The sequence below is a fragment of the Leuresthes tenuis genome, unplaced genomic scaffold, assembly GCF_036924035.1.
Source record: "Leuresthes tenuis unplaced genomic scaffold, fLeuTen1.0.hap1 SCAF_18, whole genome shotgun sequence".
Classification (NCBI taxonomy): Eukaryota; Metazoa; Chordata; class Actinopteri; order Atheriniformes; family Atherinopsidae; genus Leuresthes; species Leuresthes tenuis.
The window spans coordinates 29,616,412-29,634,324 of NW_027325372.1; the positions used below are offsets into that span (position 1 = coordinate 29,616,412).

The window sequence follows — 17,913 nt, forward strand, 5'->3', positions numbered from 1 at the left end:
TATTTGACGAGTTATGCATGAATTCGGATTTTTCAATAAAATTAATTCCTTCTCTCAAACCAAGTTCAAACTGCTTTGTCCTTCATATTTATCTACTTCTAATCTAATTTCAACAATAAACAACCCCACATCATATTTGCTCTTCGCCCAAAGATCATTGGGCACTTCAGCCAACATGGGTATCGAAGACAAATCTTTTTCAGATTAAAAACATGCTTCAAAATGTGATTCTGTGGTAGGAATTAATTCCACAGTTCTTTGACAATGCATTGTACTCAAAAATGTTTTTTTGTATGCTGACAATCGTTCAGAAAACATCAAATTTGGATCAGCAGGTGAAACGGTCCAATCTGTTTCTTTCTGACATGTAGCAACAAACTCTCCCACACCTTGTCAATGCTAGTGTGTAGGTTTGGCCAAGGAAATGTGAGGGCGAGTACCACAAACATTAAAAAAATCGAATTGCTCTGGAGTGAGCGACACAGCCAATAAAGTAGGCGCACATATTTTTTCACTTCTTCTCATAGTCATTGTCAGGCCCCAAAGAAATGTGTGATGTGCAGTGCAAATCAGCAGGTTGCATGAAATCAGAAAGGGGTGAAACTAACGCTTTTGCTTCTTCCACTAGTTGTTGTGAAAAAGGAGAGCTGGGAAGTTTCCACTCATAAGCATATGTAAGTGCAGATGAATCAAACTGCACTGCTGTGAAAACTTTGTCAGGCTGTAACATAACGTTAACACCCTCTGGTGTAGAAGTTAAAATAATGCCTAATTTACACATGAGATCACAGCCCATCAGGTTAATGGGACACAACTCTGATAACAAAAATGAGTGTTTGAAGGAGAGCCCATCGGGAGTGACACACGCAATGGGCGATGTAATTTTCTCCTTCACAACCTGGCCTGATGCAGACATAGAGTAAACGTGGTTTCCACTTAACTTTGGAGGACAATCAAACTCCCCTGACGTCACTACTGATGAACATAAGTTCCTATATTCTGAGAGAAATATCTTTGCTCTAGGACGGAAATAGCATGCAAAACTTTACTACGTGAATCACAGTCGGCAAGCGTTTCTTCACTACACAGAGCAGGAAAAATGTGTGAGTGTGTTTGTGCTATCACCCATTAGTGGAGGCTCCGCTGCCGCGTGACGTCCAGAACCTGCCTCCCACCCTCAGTCAGCCTTTTGCCCAATTTCATCACTTTTCAGCTGTGGACACAGCCACAGTAAAAACAAATATTCGGATCATAGCTCTGGCGTGGCCCATTTCGACCTCCTCTCCCACACGTCCACGTCTTCGACTTCGGCCTCGTCCTCTGTTTACACCAACTGCGTAATACATGGTCATGGCTGCCAAATGCAGCTCCTTTTCACACTTGTCCTATATCTTACGCGTCTCAACTTGGTTCTGAGCATGGCGAGCATATCGGCGAACGTCAGCCAAACGAGGACCCTCACACCATCCCACGTAAATGTTCTTTACTTCAGTGGCGACATCTGGCATGAGGCCTTTAATTATTGCATTGCATGCAATACTCTCCCATGGTCCTGATTCATTACCCAAATCCGTTGGTCTCTGATGACCGCTGTGCTTGCTGACTTCCTCAAGGATGCAGTGTACAAAATCATCAGTCCCTTCACCGGGTTTCTGTTTGCAGGTGTAAATGTGGGACATATTGATTTTGGTTGGAAATTGAGTGGTGATGGCTTGACACAGTCTTTGGATGGCTGCTTCATATTGAGCGTTATCATTATGTCCTCGTTCACTGTTGGTAGGTCGCAAATCCAGTTGTCGCATACTGGCCTCTATTTTGCAGAGGTCAGTCAGTTTGAACTTTTTTGCCAATATGCGACGCAATTCAACCTCGGTCGGGCAGAATTGTGCGCAGAAATCTCGCAACTCGTCAGCAAAATGGGGTCCAGAAATCTCTGGATCTGGTAAGCATTGTTATGCTTCCATGATGTCAGTCTCAGTCCAGGGTCGATAAACCAGTAATGGTCCAGTGGGAACTGCAACTTTAACCATAGGCATGGTTTGAATCTGGTTTTGTTTTTTCTCACGTTTAGATCTCTGAAGTCCAGATTGTGGGTAAAGGATTTTTGCCACTTGCGTTAAAAGTTCTTGGGCAGGTACGCTGGAGAACCAAACGTCTTCCTTTTCCTCATCATCAGACCTATGTAACTGATGTTGTGAGGATGATGGAATTTCTTCCCGAGGGAGGATGGAACAAGTCCCTTCTTCCCGAGAGCCAGAGGCTTGTGGCAGGGCTGGCTGTTGTTGTTGCAGGCGTCGTGGAGGGCAGGAGTCCAGGTCTGGATCCGGCACAGCGAGAGCGCTCAGGGTGGGGTAAAGAGGTGCAGAAGGAGAAAAAGTGTTATCAGTGGAATATGGTGGTGGTTTAAAAGAAGATTCAGTCTTAATCAGAGCTGAATTATCTTTTCGTCTACATACTAAATTATTATCATCATTCCGTCATGGCATTTGTTTAACATTTTCCTTTCTTTCTCTTAATACACTTTATTTTTTCCAACATTCTATACCTTTCTTACTTCTTATTTAAACTTAATTTTCTTTTTTTTGCTTCATCTCTTTCTCATATTTGCAAAACTTTTCATCTAATTTTCTTATTTCTAACATACTAAAAGAACCTTCAGGTGGAAAACCTCTGGACCATATTTCTTTTTCATTTCAACATGCTTAGGTCCCTCGGTAGGGTCAAAAGTCTGAGACCTACTGTTTCCCATTCTCAGACTTGGAATGGGGAAATACATTCCTTCACTCAAAGGACGTCTCCAATGAGGACCTTAATCTGTACTCACACTTCTTCGGAGTACTTCACACTTCTTCGGACTGCTTCAAAAGTTTCACTTACCCATGAAATCTCTGTCTCACTAATGACACAACCGGGAAACCCTCTTTTATTCAAATAAAAACTAAAAAGCAGTCCTATCGTCTCAGACTATCATATTTAAAAAATGATCCCAGCGCTGGTATTCAGGAAAAGGACCTTTCAGTCCTCTCTCTCAGAAAAGGCCTTGGAGGTATGAGGCTGGAACAGCTACTTCAGTCCAGGCTGGCCATGCACTGCGGTCCGGTCCAGAGACACCAGTCGAGGGATCCTGTTCGTGACGCCAAAATTGTGGACATTGAAGGGCTTGTTGAAGGTGTGAATGTCCGACCATAGTTGGTAAAAAGCGGGTAAGAAAAGGTTAAAATACCCGACTCTACACAATCAATAGCGGGAGCGGAGTTGTTCGGCTAAAAGAAGGTGTGAAAGTCCGACCATGGTTTGTAAAAAGCGGGTAAGAAAAGGTTCGAATGCCAAAATATACACCATCAAAAGCGGAAGCCGAGGTGTTCGGCTGCAAGTAGGTGTGAATGTCAGATCATAATTTGCAAAAAGCTGATGAGAAAGGTGTGACTGACCGACAATAATTGCTGAAAAATGTGTGCATGTAAGAATGCCGGACCATTCATCATCAAAAGCGGGAGAAGAGGTGTTCCGCTGTAAGATGGTGCGAATGTCCGACCATAGTTGGTAAAAAGCGGGTAAGAAAAGGTTCGAATGCCCGAATATATACCATCAAAAGCGGAAGCGGAGGTGTTCGGCTGCAAGAAGGTGTGAACGTCCGACCAAAGTTTGTAAAAAGCAGTTAAGAAAAGGTTCGAATATCCAACCAAACATAATCAAAAGTGGGAGCAGAGCTGTTCGACTGCAAGTAGGTGTGAATGTCCACCCATAATTCCTGAAAAATGGGTAAGAAAAGGTGCGAATGCCAAACCATACATCATCAAAAGAAGAAGTGGATGTGTTCTGCTACAAGAAGGTTTGAATGTCCGACCATAGTTTGTAAAAAGTGGGTAAGAAAAAGTTCGAATGCCCGAACATACACCATCAAAAGAGGGAGCGGAGGTGTTCCGCTGTAAGACGGTGTGAATGTCCGACCATAATTGGTAAAAAGCGGGTAAGAAAAGGTTAAAATACCCGACTGTACACAATCAATAGCGGGACCGGAGTTGTTCGGCTACAAGAAGGTGTGAAAGTCCGACCATGGTTTGTAAAACGCGGGTAAGACAAGGTGCGAATGCCCGACAATGTATGTTCAAAAGAGGGAGCGAAGGTGTTCAGCTGCAAGGTCTGAATTTCCAACCATAATTTGTAAACACCGTTGAAGAAAAGCCTCGAAAGCCCGACTATACACCATCAAAAGCGGGAGCAGAGATGTTCAGCTGCAAGACGGTCTGAATGTCCACCAATAATTACTGAAAAATGGGTAAGAAAAGGTGTGAATGCCCAACTATACATCATCAAAAGCAGAAGTGGATGTTTTCGGCCACAAGAAGGTTTGAATGTCCGACCATAGTTTGTAAAAGGCGGGTAAGAAAAGGTTCCAATGCCCGAACATACACAATCAAAAGAGGGAGCGGAGGTGTTTCGCTGCAAGAAGGTGTGAATGTCCGAGCATAGTTTGTAAAAAGTGGGTAAGAAAAGGTTAAAATACCCGACTGTACACAATCAATAGCGGGAGTGGAGTTGTTTGGCTACTAAAAGGTGTGAAAGTCCGACCATACACCATCCAAAGCAGGACTGGATGTGTTCGGCTACAAGAAGGTTTGAATGTCCGAACATAGTTTGTAAAAAGCGGGTAAGAAAAGGTTCGAATGCCCAAACATACACCATCAAAAGAGGGAGCGGAGGTGTTCCGCCACAAGAAGGTGTGAATGTCCGACCGTAGTTGGTAAAAAGTGGGTAAGAAAAGGTTAAAATACCCGACTGTACACAATCAATAGCGGGAGCGAATGTGTTCGGCTACAAGAAGGTGTGAAAGTCCGACCATGTTTTGTAAATAGCGGGTAAGAAAAGGTGCGAATGCCCGATAATGTATGATCAAAAGAGGGAGCGGAGGTTTTCGGCTAAAAGAAGGTCTGAATGTCCAACCATAATTTGTAAAAACCGGGGAAGAAAAGGCTCGAAAGCCCGACTATACACCATCAAAAGCGGAAGCGGAGGGGTTCAGCTGCAAGAAGGTCTGAATGTCCATCAATAATATCTAGAAAAAATGAAAGAAAATTTTCGAATATCAAACCGCACATGATCATAAGTGGGAGTGGAGGTGTTTAGCTGCAAGAAGGTGTGAATGTCCACGCATAATTCCTCAAAAATGTGTAAAAAAAAAAGGTGCGAATGCCCAACCATACATCATCAAAAGCAGCACTGGATGTGTTCGGCTACAAGAAGGTTTGAATGTCCGAGCATAGTTTGTAAAAAGCGGGTAAGAAAAGGTTCGAATGCCCGAACATACACCATCAAAAGAGGGAGCGGATGTGTTCCGCCATAAGAAGGTGTGAATGTCCGACCGTAGTTGGTAAAAACCGGGTAAGAAAAGGTTAAAATGGCCGACTGTACACAATCAATAGCGGGAAGGGATGTGTTCGGCTAAAATAAGGTGTGAAAGTCCGACCATGTTTTGTAAAAAGCGGTGAAGAAAAGGTGCGAATGCCCGACAATGTATGATCAAAAGAGGGAGCGGAGGTTTTCGGCTGCAAGAAGGTCTGAATGTCCAACCATAATTTTTAAAAACCGGGGAAGAAAAGGCTCGGAAGCCCGACTATACACCATCAAAAGCGGGAGCAGAGGTGTTCAGCTGCAAGAAGGTCTCAATGTCCATCAATAATTGCTAAAAAACATGAAAGAAAATTTTCGAATATCAAACCGCACATGATCATATGCGGGAGAGGAGGTGTTCAGCTGCAAGAAGGTGTGAATGTCCACCCATAATTCCTGAAAAATGGGTAAAAAAAGGTGCGAGTGTGATAAAACATCAAAAGCAGGTGTGAATGTCAGATCATAATTTGCAAAAACCTAATGAGAAATGGTGAGAATGCCCGACTATACACCATCAAATGCTGGAGCGGAGGTGTTCGGCTGTGAGTAGGTGTGAATGTCCGACCATACTTGCTGAAAAATATGACAAAGCAGTTTTCACTTGGTTCTAGTGAAGGAATTCATTTTATATCAAAATCCGAAATTGTGTAGAACTCGTGGAAATAAGTTTATTCTCGGATTCCTAAAGGTTTAGTGTTGTTCTTTGGTATACTGCAAAGTAATACTTTCTATTTTGTTGAAACCGATTCAGACATGGATAAATATCAAGGACAAAGCAGTTTTAACTTGGTTTGAGTGAAGGAATTAATTTTATATCAAATTCCGAAATTGTGTAGAACTCGTCAATCGACGCTTATTCTCGGATTCCTGAAAAGGTTTAGAGTTGTTCTTTCCTATCCTGCAAAGTACAACGTTCTTTTTTTGTTTAAAGCTATTTAGACATGGATAAATATGAAGGACAAAGCAGTTCCTTCTGTGGGTACAGTAGCTCCCGGAATATGGTGACTGCAGGCCCTGAGCCTGGTGGACATAAGGCCCTCTTGCCCTGTGTTGGGTCCCAGGTTGCGGGGATGCCTATTGCAGCCAGTCTCTGGCTGCCCTCTCCGGGGTGGGAGGGACCAGGCGGATGAATTGATTATTCTGCTAGTTTATATATTTTAAACATAAACAATAAACATTTATAAAACTTCCCTTGGCAAGGCAAATCTGTTTGGCATAAAAGGTATTCAGACTACAATTCTGCTGCCATAATGCACAACTCTGGATTTTGATATAAAATGAATTCCTTCACTCAAACCAAGTTAAAACTGCTTTGTCCTTGATATTTATCCATGTCTGAATAGGTTTCAACAAAAAAGAACGTTGTACTTTGCAGGATAGGAAAGAACAACTCTAAACCTTTTCAGGAATCCGAGAATAAGCTTCTTTTCACGAGTTCTACACAATTCCGGATTTTGATATAAAATGAATTCCTTCACTCAATCCAAGTTAAAACTGCTTTGTCCTTGATATTTATCCATATCTGAATAGGTTTCAACAAAAAAGAAAGTATTACTTTGCAGTATACCAAAGAACAACACTAAACCTTTAGTAATCCGAGAATAAGCTTCTTTTCACCAGTTCTACACAATTTCGGATTTTGATATAAAATGAATTCCTTCACTCAAACCAAGTTAAAACTGCTTTGTCCTTCATATTTATCCATGTCTGAATCGGTTTCAACAAAATAGAATGTATTACTTTGCAGTATACCAAAGAACAACACTAAACCTTTAAGAATCCGAGAATAAGCTTCTTGTCACCAGTTCTACACAATTTCGGATTTTGATATAAAATTAATTCCTTCACTCAAACCAAGTTAAAACAGCTTTGTCCTTCATATTTATCCATGTCTAAAAAGCTTTAAACAAAAAAGAACGTAGTACTTTGCAGGATAGGAAAGAACAACACTAATTTTTTTCAGGAATCCGAGAATAAGCTTCTTTTCACGAGTTCTACACAATTCCGGATTTTGATATAAAATGAATTCCTTCACTCAAACCAAGTTAAAACTGCTTTGTCCTTAATATTTATCCATGTCTGAATAGGTTTCAACAAAAAAAGAAAGTATTACTTTGCAGTATACCAAAGAACAACACTAAACCTTTAGGAATCCGAGAATAAGCTTCTTTTCACCAGTTCTACACAATTTCGGATTTTGATATAAAATGAATTCCTTCACTCAAACCAAGTTAAAACTGCTTTGTCCTTCATATTTATCCATGTCTGAATCGGTTTCAACGAAATAGAAAGTATTACTTTGCAGTATACCAAAGAACAACACTAAACCTTTAGTAATCCGAGAATAAACTTATTTCCACGAGTTCTACACAATTTCGGACTTTGATATAAAATGAATTCCTTCACTCAAACCAAGTGAAAACTGCTTTGTCATATTTTTCAGCAAGTATGGTCGGACATTCACACCTACTCACACAGCCGAACACCTCCGCTCCCGCATTTGATGGTGTATAGTCGGGCATTCTCACCATTTCTCATCAGGTTTTTGCAAATTATGATCTGACATTCAAACCTGCTTTTGATGTTGTATGGTTGGGCATTCGCACCTTTTTTTACCCATTTTTCAGGAATTATGGGTGGACATTCACACCATCTTGCAGCTGAACACCTCCTCTCCCGCTTTTGATGGTGTATAGTTGGGCTTTCGAGTCTTTTCTTCCCCGGTTTTTACAAATTATGGTTGGACATTCAGACCTTCTTGCAGCCGAAAACCTCCGCTCCCTCTTTTGATCATACATTGTCGGGCATTCGCACCTTTTCTTACCCGCTATTTATAAAACATGGTCGGACTTTCACACCTTCTTGTAGCCGAACACATTCACTCCCGCTATTGATTGTGTACAGTTGGGTATTTTAACCTTTTCTTCCCCACTTTTTACCAACTACGGTCGGACATTCACACCTTCTTATGGCGGAACACCTCCGCTCCCTCTTTTGATGGTGTATGTTCGGGCATTCGAACTTTTTCTTACCCACTTTTTACAAACTATGGTCGGACATTCAAACCTTCTTGTGGCCGAACACATCCACTTCTGCTTTTGATGATGTATAGTTGGGCATTCACACCTTTTCTTACCCATTTTTCAGTAATTATGAGTGGACATTCACACCTACTTGCAGTCGAACAGCTCTGCTCAAACTTTTGATTATGTTTGGTTGGATATTCGAACCTTTTCTTAACTGCTTTTTACAAACTTTGGTCGGACGTTCACACCTTCTTGCAGCCGAACACCTCCGCTTCCGCTTTTGATGGTATATAATCGGGCATTCGAACCTTTTCTTACCCGCTTTTTACAAACTATGGTCGGACATTCAAACCTTCCTGTAGCCGAAAACCTCCACTCCCTCTTTTGATCATACTTTGTCGGGCATTCGCACCTTTTCTTACCCGCTTTTTACAAACTATGCTCGGACATTCAAACCTTCTTGTAGCCGAACACATCCACTCCTGCTTTTGATGATGTATGGTATGGCATTCGAACCTACTTGTTGCCCGCTTTTCATTAATTATGGGTGGACATTCACACCTTGTCGCAGCCAAACACCTCCGCTCCCTGTTTTGATCATGTATGGTTGGACATTCGCACCTTTTCTCACCCGCTTTTTGCAAACTATGGTCGGCCATTCACAGCTTCCTCTCCACCACACTTGAATGGTGGGATATTCACACCCACTTGCATCCGAAGACCTCCGCCCCCACTTTTGTTGATATTTATATTCGCACCTTACCCGCTTTTGGCAAACTTTGGCCTTCTTGCAGCCAAAAACCTCTGATCTCACTTTTGATGATGTAAGGTTGGGCATTCAGACCTTGCTTCACCTGCTTTTCACCAAATATAGTCGGACATTCACACCTTCTTGCAGCCGAACACTTACGCTCCACCTTTTAGTTTTCTATGGGGCATTCACACCTTTTTTTTCACCGCATTTTATAAAAACACCACAGGAACACCGTATTGAGGCTTTGTTCTGACCGCTCATTCGGTGTCGCGTTTCTTTCAAGCAATTCTCCTGGTTAGCCCGCACTCGGCTCGCTCCCAGAGCCGTGTTAAAGTCTACTTCGCATTCACTCTCTTTTCTCAGCAGACTAAAAGAAACTTCCATCCTGCACCGCTGTTTGCTTTTTCACAAGAGCAGAGGAGAGTGCACCGTTCCCAGCGGCACTGCAGTACCGGGTCGATGCTTGGAGTGAACGGAGCAAGCTCCTTTTTCAACTCCTATTGATAAAAATCCATTTAATATGTAGTCCTTGCATAGACATATCACATATTAAACTGATAAGTACAGATGGATTATGTGCAATTATTAAAGAGAGTGGAGGACGATCTCTCTCGTTGGAAGTCCTTACCTATATCACTTATGGGGAGAGTTACAACCATTAAAATGATGATACTACCAAAAGTTAACTATTTGTTCTCAATGATCCCCATAAAACCATCTGCTACTTGGTTTAAGTCACTAGATTCATGCATCTCCAAATTTCTGTGGAAAAACAAACCACCACGTATTAGTTTAAAAATGCTACAGAAAACCAAGGAAAGGGGTGGATTAGATTTACCTCATTTTCAGCACTATTCCTTAGCCAATAGGTTACAGTATATATCAAAATGGTTTAAACCTTGTTGTTGTCACAGTTCCCAGAGACGTTGTAATCGTTGAGGATTCTATATTCACCCCCTCATTAGAGGCACGTGTTGCAGATTGATGACACTGAATCTTCTTCTCTGTTCATTGCTGGCATCATTCCCAGCATCGTAAGTGTTCGTGGCATTGTTAGCCTCTTCTTCTGGATCTTGATATCGAGCATCCTTTTGTATTTCTGGTTTGTAAGTCCTCTCTCTTCGTTCACCGGAGTCTTCGTCTCTTTGTCCTTGAGTTTGGTGATTTTTTCTTCTTTTGATGCCTTGACACAGTGTGACAGGTGATACCACGTGGGAGATCCTTTAACTTGGACTGCTGTCCCTGTGCTGCGAAATGGCTGTGCTGCTCAAATGGTCTCTCCTTCATCATATACACAGTTATTTATACATCACCTTCCACCATGAAGCGTTGTCCCTTTTTGTTTCTCTCTTTGTTCTTAAAATGCTGTTATGCATGTCTAAACCAATCCATTAAACTAGATCATTTTGGCAGTAAAGCGATCTACAATGTGCTTGGTCGCAAAGCTGCTGATCTGTGGTAAACAGCTCTTCAGAAAGGCATTCTTCAATTGATTTCACTAATTTTATGTAATAATTTTGTGATTTCCTACAAAACTACACTTCTTCTCCCATCTGTCTGAGTATTTAATATTGTCTGGGTCCCGTTAAAACATGTATTTTTCCCATCTAATTCCTTGTTTGCTTTAAAACAAGTATTCCCCATTTTCTATCCCTTCAGTAGCCAACCAGTTTGTATGGAGTACACTGGAGCAACTTGACTGATCAGTAAAACACTGCTTTTGTTGTCACCGCAAGGCTTCCCCCGTCGGTTGTTTCACTGAGACACTACTGAGTAACTACAACTCAACACAGTTTATACACATAACATTCATATACATACTAACAAACAAACAAACAATAATTTATCGCAATTTTCTCATCTCTGTTTGAACGTACACCCAGGTAAATATTCCTGTAGTCTTCTCATACCGACTATGGACCCATTCATTGTTTAACTTCACTGTTTTGCAAATCCTAATTGAATATTACACATTGACATTGAACTTTACTGGATAAGCAGGTCTTCATTGCATTCAGCAGCCTATATGTGAGCATTTATGTGTAAGCTGTTCTTCTTTGCATTTATCAGCAGCAAGCAATTCTTCACTGCTCATGCATATGTAAATAGTAAAACAATTCCAATGTGTTAGCGAAACCTTCTATATCACAGTGGTTTCTAAGGTCTATTTTAAGTTCTTTGCCATCAGTGAGATGACATTGTTTACAAAGTGTGTCAAATTATCACTGAAGATCTTTTCAGGAATTTCAAATCTAGAAATGAGTTATTTTACGCGTGATTTTGCTACTGAGAGTGCATCTGCTTGTGCACATGGAAATATTTCAGACCATTTGGTAAAAACCTCTGTTGTCACTGAGCAGAATCGTTTCCCTTAACATTAATTTAGTTCAATGAAATCTACAAAATAATGAAATAATGAAATCCAAACAAATATGTTGAAAAAGATACACCGGCTTAGGGAATTATCTTCGTTTTGGTCTTAGATTGCCCTGTGGAATGTATTTTGCACATATTTGACCTGCTAGACAAAACTTTATTCATTTATTTATTCTAAAAAATTTTTTTTAATAATTAGTAAAACCATATGCTGTAAAAACCTGGTTCATTATTGCTTCCATCCCTCCTGTTGAGACATGACATGGTCCGTGGCTCAATACTGCAGCATATTTAAACAAATTCTTTGGCAGTATGGTTTTCCGTCCGGTCATTCATACGAGTCTATTGTAGATGGCAATTGAATAACATCTAATAATGCTAAAATATTTGTAGTTTATACATTTAGCTGTGGATGTCAACATACCTGTTTTTCCAATGCTGTGTTAACACATGTACAGTTGAGAAGGCATACTGACTGTCAGTGTAAACGTTAACAACCTTTTTGTTATTTAATTTACAAGCTTCAGTTAAAGCTACCAATTCGACTGCTTGAACAGAGTAATTTTTTGGTAGTGGTTGTTTTAAGAAAACTTCAGTTTCTGTTACTACTGCAAATCCTGTAGCATTTGTGCCATCAGGGTTTTTTTCCTTGATCTGTTGAATAAATATAGTTATTTCTGCATTTTCATAACGTATATCAGTTAAGTCTGGCCTGGGTAAAACACTGATGGTTATTTCTGACATGCAATCATGAGGCTTTCCATCAGTGGGGTATGTAGCAGTGTGGATGGATTAAGTGTAGCACATCTCTCGACAACAAGGTGTGGCTGTGAAAGAAGAACTGTTATGTAGGAGAGATGTCTGGTAAAGATATTTTGTTAAGTAACCATATCACAGCCACTGCATGAGGTACCTTAAGTTTTAATGGGTGAAATAACACCATTATTGTTGATGCCTGCACTGCCAATGGCTTCTGGCCATTGATTCAAAAGTACGATCTCGTCTCTTTTTCCCCCTTTCAGTGGACACTGGCCCCTAATTACCGCAATTCAGCAGGGGGTCTTTCATTAGGAGTACTGGACTCCCCCGTGCACGGTTTCAGCTCCGACCCTGGACAGCGGAAAAAACGTTGAGATCTGGTTTGAGGACCCAATTGTTGAGAAAAGTCTCTCAATGAGACTCAGAGTTGCTGGAGTCAGTTAATGCAAAGGTTTAATCTTGCAGCAAGTTCAAGAATGTGTGTGTGTATGGGTGTATGTGTGCGAACGTGTGTGAGTTTGTGTGTGTGAGAGTTTAAAGAACCTGTTATCCACAGGCAGGTCTTAACTAGTATGGCACGGGTCCAGCCTGTCTCATCTTTTTTGGAAGGTCCAGCGCTCGGCCGTAACCCTTCTGTCTGTTTGGACTCTCACATACATTCGGTTAATCATAGAAAAACGAGAACAAAACTTTTTAGCCCCTTAAATTCATAAAACAGACATGGTGCAGTTATTTCCATTCTAGAAAATAAGAGTAATCACCACCATTCCTATAAATTCTGGATATTCTAACAATCTGAATCTTTTTTAAATGTTCGATGAAGCCCTTTGCTGTTCTGTTTAGAGACTCAGCTGATCAAAAACCAAGTTTTGCTCTTGAACCAAGCTTCTAAACTCTTCACCTTTTTCATTTCTCAGTTAGTATTCACTTTAAAACTGATTAAAAGAAAAATTAAATGAATGCCTATCAACAAATGTGGGATCTAAACTCTAGTGCTTCCTCTAAAATAATTTCCTTTCTCAATTCAGAAATGTGTGTGTGTAAGTCACAACACCCGTGACACCAAAACGGCTTTCTTTTCTCTCTTTTCTCTACACTCTGCACTGTGAGCACACACAACAAATCAGAAAGGCTTTTTTCTCTCTTTTCTACATTATGGACTGTGGGGACACAAAACCGCTCTCTCTTTTTTTTTTTTTGATTGTGTGCCAGGGCGTTGTCTCACGTATTAGATTATGCTTAAGATACGAATGGGTTTATCAGTCACATCAGAATCCATACATACTGATCCTCCCGTAATAAAATGGTCGGATCTTATCAAACACACTTTGTTTCTTGTGACAAGTCAGCGAAACAGCGCATACACGTCAAGACACTGAATCAAGTTTGCCACAAGAACTCATAAGTTTGGCAGTATTGCTCTGCCGTCAGCAATCATACACCCATTTTATTTTCATGAGACATGTGCAGGCACCTGTTCATCTACTGTTCTATCACTATGAATTAGTTTATCTATTATCAATAAGGATACTTCTACAACTACTATCAAAGTATGTCCGGACTTCTTATGTTGTCAGTTGCTATATATGAATAAGTGGGTTGCTACTGAAAAGCATTAAGCATGTCACACAGCCCAAACATAACATTTCAGGACACACCACACAGTTAACAACCACAGTGAAGCATGTCAAAGCCCAAACATGTAACATTCAACAGGACACTTACACAACACATTCAAATCAAACAGTCAGACAACATACAAGAACCTATACCCCAGCCGGCATTGCTCCCTGCCTATTTTCCTACAACTCACTATGTGTGCGCACACCTTTATTCACAAACTCTTCAACTTATACTCTTTTACCGAAGCTGCTACAGCTCGATTGGCCAAATCCCCTTAGATTCTATTTCGGTGAATTTGACATCTGCCTTGCATGTAACAGATTAGCGGTTTAGCAGTTTTAATTTAGTTTGAGTGAAGGAATTCATTTTATAGCAAAATCCGAAATCGTGAAGAACTCATGGAAGTAAGCTTATTCTCGGATTCCTGAATCTTTAGATTTGCTCTTTCTTTTACTGCAAAGTACACCGTTGAGCAGCACTAATGAGTTGTTTCTATTTTTGGCAGGCTTTACCTTTGCGGATGAAGCCCTTTCTGTCTGTGCAAAAGAAATCTTGTTACTGTGCAGAGTGACTTCTCTGAGTAGAGTCGCCTTACTTGTTGCGACTGTGCCGATGTTCGAAGCTGGAGTGCAAAGTTGTTGCTTGAATGGTGCTCGCTGGAGCGTGCGGTAGTGTAAAGTTATACCATTTAAAAGGGCTGAAGAGTGCTCAGTGCAGCGGGTGGGCGGAGGTGCGGAATGCGAAGTAGACTTTAACACGGCTCTGGGAGCGAGCCGAGTGCGGGCTAACCAGGAGAATTGCTTGAAAGAAACGCGACACCGAATGAGCGGTCAGAACAAAGCCTCAATACGGTGTTCCTGTGGTGTTTTTATAAAATGCGGTGAAAAAAAAGGTGTGAATGCCCCATAGAAATCTAAAAGTTGGATCGGAAGTGTTCGGCTGCAAGAAGGTGTGAATGTCCGACTATATTTGGTGAAAAGCAGCTGAAGCAAGGTCTGAATGCCCAACCTTACATCATCAAAAGCGAGATCAGAGGTTTTTGGCTGCAAGAAGGCCATAGTTTGCCAAAAGCGGGTAAGGTGCGAATGACCGACTAAATATCAACAAAAGTGGGGGCGGAGGTCTTCGGATGCAAGTGGGTGTGAATATCCCACCATACAAGTATGGTGGAGAGGAAGCTGTGAATGGCCGACCATAGTTTGCAAAAAGCGGGTGAGAAAAGGTGCGAATGTCCAACCATACATGATCAAAACAGGGAGCGGAGGTGTTTGGCTGCGACAAGGTGTGAATGTCCGCCCATAATTAATGAAAAGCGGGCAACAAGTAGGTTCGAATGCCCAAACATACATCATCAAAAGCAGGAGTGGATGTGTTCGGCTACAAGAAGGTTTGAATGTCCGAGCATAGTTTGTAAAAAGCGGGTAAGAAAAGGTTCGAATGCCCGAACATACACCATCAAAAGAGGGAGCAGAGGTGTTCCGCTGTAAGACGGTGTGAATGTCCGACCATAGTTGGTAAAAAGTGGGTATGAAAAGGTTCGAATGCCCAAATTCGGCTGAAAAATCTGTGTTCGGCTGCAAAAAGGTGTGAATGTTTGACTAAAGTTTGTAAAAAGCGGGTAAGACAAGGTGCGAATGCCTGACAATGTATGATCAAAAGCGGGAGCGGAGGTGTTCAGCTGCAAGAAGGTCTAAATGTCCATCATTAATTGCTAGAAAACATGAAAGAAAATTTTCGAAAATCAATCCGCACATGATCATAAGTGGGAGAGGAGGTGTTCAGCTGCAAGAAGGTGTGAATGTCCTACCATAATTGCTGAAAAATGTGTTAGAAACGGTAAGAATGCCGGACCATACATCATCAAAAGCTAGAGAGGTGGTGTTCGGCTGCAAGTAGGTGTGAATGTCTGACTAAAGTTCAAATATATTAACAAAAGCGGGAGGAGAGGTCTTCGGATGAGTGGTTGACAATTTCCAACCATAATCTATAAAATGCGGTGAAAAAAAAGGTGTGATAGAAACCTAAAAGGTGGAGCGGAAGTGTTCGGCTGCAAGAAGGTGTGAATGTCCGTCTATAGTTGGTGAAAAGCAGGAAAAGCAAGGTCTTAATGCCCAATCTTACATCATCAAAAGCGAGATCAGAGGTGTTTGGCTGCAAGAAAACGGGTAAGGTGTGAATGACCGACTATATATCAACAAAAGTGGGGGCGGAGGTCTTCGGATGCAAGTGGGTGTGAATATCCCACCATACAAGTATGATGGAGAGGAAGCTGTGAATGGCCGACCATAGTTTGCAAAAAGCGGGTGAGAAAAGGTGCGAATGTCCAAATTTACATGATCAAAACAGGGAGCGGAGGTGTTTGGCTGCGACAAGGTGTGAATATCCACCCGTATTTAATGAAAAGCGGGCAACAAGTAGGTTCGAATGCCCAACCATACATCAACAAAAGCAGGAGTGGATGTGTTTGGCTACAAGAAGGTTTGAATGTCCGAGCATAGTTTGTAAAAAGCGGGTAAGAAAATGTGCGAATGCCCGACAATGTATGATCAAAAGAGGGAGTGGAGGTTTTCGGCTACAAGAAGGTTTGAATGTCCGACCATAGTTTGTAAAAAAGCGGGTAAGAAAAGGTGTGAATGCCCGAACATACACCATCAAAAGAGGGAGCGGAGGTGTTCCGCTGTAAGATGGTGCGAATGTCCGACCATAGTTGGTAAAAAGCGGGTAAGAAAAGGTTCGAATGCCCGAATATATACCATCAAAAGCGGAAGCGGAGGTGTTCGGCTGCAAGAAGGTGTGAACGTCTCACCAAAGTTTGTAAAAAGCAGTTAAGAAAAGGTTCGAATATCCAACCAAACATAATCAAAAGTGGGAGCAGAGCTGTTCGACTGCAAGTAGGTGTGAATGTCCACCCATAATTCCTGAAAAATGGGTAAGAAAAGGTGCGAATGCCCAACCATACATCATCAAAAGAAGAAATGGATGTGTTCTGCTACAAGAAGGTTTGAATGTCCGACCATAGTTTGTAAAAGGCGGGTAAGAAAAGGTTCGAATGCCCGAACATACACAATCAAAAGAGGGAGCGGAGGTGTTTCGCTGCAAGAAGGTGTGAATGTCCGAGCATAGTTTGTAAAAAGTGGGTAAGAAAAGGTTCGAATGCAAGAACATACACAATCAAAAGAGGGAGCGGAGGTGTTTCGCTGAAAGAAGGTGTGAATGTCCGAGCATAGTTTTTAAAAAGCGGGTAAGAAAAGGTGCGAATGCCCGAACATACACCATCAAAAGAGGGAGCGGAGGTGTTCCGCTGTAAGATGGTGCGAATGTCCGACCATAGTTGGTAAAAAGCGGGTAAGAAAAGGTTCGAATGCCCGAATATATACCATCAAAAGCGGAAGCGGAGGTGTTTGGCTGCAAGAAGGTGTCAACGTCCGACCAAAGTTTGTAAAAAGCAGGTAAGAAAAGCTGCGAATGCCCGAACATACACCATCAAAAGAGGGAGCGGAGGTGTTCCGCTGTAAGATGGTGCGAATGTCCGACCATAGTTGGTAAAAAGCGGGTAAGAAAAGGTTCGAATGCCCGAATATATACCATCAAAAGCGGAAGTGGAGTTGTTCGGCTGCAAGAAGGTATGAACGTCCGACCAAAGTTTGTAAAAAGCGGTTAAGAAAAGGTTCGAATATCCAACCAAACATAATCAAAAGTGGGAGCAGAGCTGTTCGACTGCAAGTAGGTGTGAATGTCCACCCATAATTCCAGAACAATGGGTAAGAAAAGGTGCGAATGCCCAACCATACATCATCAAAAGAAGAAGTGGATGTGTTCTGCTACAAGAAGGTTTGAATGTCCGACCATAATTGGTAAAAAGCGGGTAAGAAAAGTTTAAAACACCCGACTGTACACAATCAATAGTGGGAGCGGAGTTGTTCGGCTACAAGAAGGTGTGAAAGTCCGACCATGGTTTGTAAAACGCGGGTAAGATAAGGTGCG

The 17,913-nt window shown here is 41.6% G+C and overlaps 1 pseudogene; it reads right to left on the reverse strand.

Annotated features, from left to right (window-relative positions):
- Window positions 1-9,589: 9,589 nt before the first annotated feature.
- LOC140276215 (U2 spliceosomal RNA) lies at window positions 9,590-9,766 on the reverse strand (annotated as a pseudogene).
- Window positions 9,767-17,913: the final 8,147 nt, after the last annotated feature.